Source organism: Oncorhynchus clarkii, chromosome 3 (assembly GCF_045791955.1).
Source record: "Oncorhynchus clarkii lewisi isolate Uvic-CL-2024 chromosome 3, UVic_Ocla_1.0, whole genome shotgun sequence".
Lineage (NCBI taxonomy): Eukaryota > Metazoa > Chordata > Actinopteri > Salmoniformes > Salmonidae > Oncorhynchus > Oncorhynchus clarkii.
In genome coordinates this window covers 78,647,771-78,651,964 of record NC_092149.1, presented here as the reverse complement: position 1 = coordinate 78,651,964, position 4,194 = coordinate 78,647,771, and the positions used below count along the sequence as shown (strand labels likewise).

The window sequence follows — 4,194 nt, the reverse complement described above, 5'->3', positions numbered from 1 at the left end:
TAAGTGTTTGAGGACAGGGTTCTGTTCATTTCTGGATTCCATTAGAATGACAATCATAGAAAAAGGCACAATTCCAACTATTGAATCCTGCAAGATACTGTTCTTAATTATACAACTACATTTTTTTTGCCAAAGCAGAGATACTGATTTTTTTTTTGTTGCCCATGCTACAGACGTCTATATCGGTCTGCTAATACTAGTAAAGGCCCAGTGCACTACTTTTAAAAAAATGTATTTTTATAATATATTTTATTACAAAAAAAATGGTATTCTGATTTTCCAGCACCCTCAGCACCCCTACGCCCTGCGGCAATGCCACAGTCCTGCTTTTAATTCATGCCTTGCATTTAATTTATCAATTTGTGTCATTAATTGGCCGGCAGACAATGCAGCCCTTGAAGATCTGATTTTTGTTCTTTTATATAATCCCCCCCAGCACGACCAGGTAGAAAATAATAGTATTTCTGCCCTTTGCGGTCCAGAAAGAGCAGCCCTGCCCTACTGTGCATTCATTTGTGACTATGTTTCGTCATTTCTCCAAGACAGAAAGAGAGAGAGAGACCGTGGCTGTGCCAGGGGATGTAGCTCTCTCCTTTTCTCTTATTCTGTCCTGGAATACTGAGATTCCAAAGGGAGCATTGTCTGGAACAATGATATTCGCAAGGCCTCTGGGACATGTACTGCTGGAGTCACCAGCTAGCAACGTTCACATGGCGATTGTCATCAAACAAGAACAAAAATAAAACTCAGAGTTGATTTCCTGTGTTTTCCTCTCACTCCTCCCTGATAGGTGGTTACCTGATAATTGTGCAGTGTCACAGGTTTCAAGTGTTTCACTGTTTTCTCTTAAATTATTTATAAAATCCTACAAAGTTCTACCCCTCTTCCAAGAGCTGGGTTGTTATTAGTGGGTTTTGCGTTTGGATTCCGTTACAATCGGCCCGGCGAATTCCACAAAGTCGTCTATGAGAACTGGCCATGCCCCTGATAGGAAGGAAACATATGATTAGAGGGCATTTTACTGACTGTCTTGCTACAGGTAGAAGTTGCCCTAAGCACAGATCTGAGAAAAGCAGGCTCTCTCTACAACTTAACTGTCAGCATTGGGGGAAAAGGCCAAACTGACCTTAAATCAGTGTCTAAGAGTAACTTCATTCTGGATCATCTAGAGCAGTGGTCACCAAACCTGGTCCAGGAGAGCTACAGGGTCTGCAGGCTTTTGTTTTGGCCCAGTACTGAATCACCTGATTCATCTAATTTACAGCTCATCAGAACCTTGATTAGCTGAATCAGGTGTATTGGTGCTGAGCTAGAACAAAAGCCTGCCCACTCAGTAGCTTTCCAGGTCCAGGGTTGATGACTACTGCATTCTGCCATTGTGTATATTCAGTTGAGGGCAATGTTGCACAGCACTTTTGCAGACAGCAATGAACCATGACTACTCTGAGCCCTACCAAATACACTCCAGGTAACCAAGGGTTTTAAACTCACCCTCCTCGTCGTAACATAATCTGCGATTATGTTGCCAAAATCCAAGAGTAAATTCCACGTGTCTTTGGGACTCGACCTTTTGTGGTGTTCCTACGTAAAACACGAGAAAACCATACATTTTATACATGTGCTTTTCTTAATACTAATTTCTGTGTTCTATTTATGTGCTTTTCTATGAACCAATTTCTGTGTTCATGCAAGTGAATGACTGAACGAATCCTCACTATCAGTAGCTGAAATTTGGCAGTACGTCCAGAACCTTGTTTTGAGAACGTAAGATATCTCAGTTTCAAGGTGTCAGCTTAGAGAGAAGAAGCCTCGTGAGGTATTGGTCAGTTACATGTTATGAACCAGTATTGGTTGGTCACATGAATGAAACAAAATGGTAATGATTCATTCATTATGCTAAATCATGCAAATATAACTTGTCTGTGTATAGCCGTATATAAGACAACTGCTGGGACTGCCCAAGCAGAGCTTCTGTCAGACGTTCACTATGGTGCATTAAGTTTGTTGGAACCTCTCCAGCGAGCTGACAAAAAACAATGATTCATTTAAGATTGCCTTCGAGTGTCCCTGTGTAAGAAGTTCCACAACAATTGCACAGTAGAAAACAAGACACAGGATGTACCTAACAAATAGCATCAAATGTAATGTTAGATAGGGATGCATAGCATTACTCACTCACCAATAGGAAACTGTTCCAGAGGCCCAGGAACTTAAAATTATCTGTCAGTACCAGGTTCCAGTAGGCCACAGCCATCTCTAGATCTGAAACACAGCAAGAATCACACCTTGCTATCTCACTGGTAGCCTAGTGGTTAGAGCGTTGGATTAGTAACCGGAAGGTTGCAAGTTCAAATCCCAGAGCTGACAAGGTACAAATCTGTTGTTCTGCCCCTGAACAGGCAGTTAACCCACTAGGCCATCATTGAAAATAAGAATGTGTTCTTAACTGACTTGCCTAGTTAAATAAAGGTAAAAAAATAAAAAAAATAATCAGGTGTGTTCTCACTTGGTTGAAACAAAAGCCTGGGCACCACCCTTCGATGTCCTCAGAACCAGAGTTGAGAAACACTGATGCAATTACAGTACAGTAACTCTTGTGAACACTGATGTAACCAACTCATCTGTGCTTATTAGAACAGGAGCTGAAAGACAGGACTTCTACGAGTTCACGTTCAATTTTGCCAAGAACCCTGGACAGAAGGGTTCTTGGGTTCTTGGCAAAATTGAACGTGAACTGGTAGAAGTCCTTGAACTTTACGCTGTCTTTCAGCTCCTGTTCTAATCTGGGAAGAAGAGCCTTCAGCTTCTCTGGGCTGTCGCACCTGGAGAGAAGAGAAACAGAGTGGGCAAGTCAGTGGATATCTCTATCAAAAGCATACCACAAACACCCACACACAAACCTCCTCTAATCCAGGAGGTTCCTAAACTGTTCTTGTGCTATGATCTACTACCCATCATTTGTGTTCCCCAGGGCCATGTTCTGTGGGCACAAACAGGATAACCTTTTGTAGCAAAAGTTGTCCAATAAGAACACTCAGGTAACCTATGCTGACTTGGCTTCATACCAAACATGAAGACACAGTATAAATAATGAAAATGTTGACTTAGTCAAAATATAGCACCTCACCCCACCATGGGAATAAACACTAACAACCCCACAAAAACATGCTCTGGCTATAACCAATATCACACTGTCATGCCCCCAAACTGAGCTGCGTCACAGAGTGATGACATCACCACGCGCTCATCCCAGTTCAGACATGCCATCAAGGAACTCCTTCTTGCTGAACTCGCACTGGGTGGTGGCCCAGAACTTCCACGCCACCACCAGGACTCTGATGCAGGTCGGGTCCAGGGTGAGGTCATCGCAGAACTGCTGTCGATGCCAATCTTATTCTCATCCTGGGGATCTGTGGAAATACATCTGTATATAAACGCTTAATAAACACACACAGTCCAGAAATCACTATCGTAGGGATCTGAGAGACCACAAACACACATTTACTCTTCTGGTGAACAAGATAAGCAATACAAGGCATAACACCACAAATACATAATACACACACACTTACGAAACCATAACAGACACACAATCTTTGACACACACAATCTCCGCGTGCTCTATTCCTCCAGAACTTCTCCCACTTGCCTTTGTAGCAGTTGTAGAGCTGTTCCAGTTTCTTCTCCACAGAAGATTGCATGGATTCCTTATAGTAGAGGTCTGGTTCTGGAAGTAGTTGTCAGTGACCACCTCTAGTTTCCAGTCATTCTGGGTCAGGCAGTAAGAGGCAGTCTTCTCCCCCGCCTGCACGAAGGACATGAACTGCTGGACCTTGTCTCTCTGCAAAGACTTCAGCTTATGCTGTACGGAGACAGGACTGTCAGACACAGACAGGCAAGGCAGCACCGAAAACAGGATGCACACACACATTGAGACGCACACCAGGATACACAGGGACACACACACATCCATAGACATTCAGGCCGAGGTCATGCAGAAACAAGGGTAGATGGTCACAGACAGACACTCACTTTGTATGATGATGAGATATAGGTTGAAAAACAAACAGCAGCCAACAGACAAGCAAACAAGATGTGGGCAATACTTTGCAAGGCAGACTTAGAACTATTCTGAGAGTGGAGAACGATGGGTAAGCACAGAGGATGTGCTGTGCATCCCAGAAAATCCCCAGC

General features: G+C 43.3%; 1 pseudogene; it reads right to left on the bottom strand.

Annotated features, from left to right (window-relative positions):
- Positions 1–904: 904 nt before the first annotated feature.
- Positions 905–3,979, bottom strand: LOC139406160 (DCN1-like protein 2; annotated as a pseudogene).
- Positions 3,980–4,194: the final 215 nt, after the last annotated feature.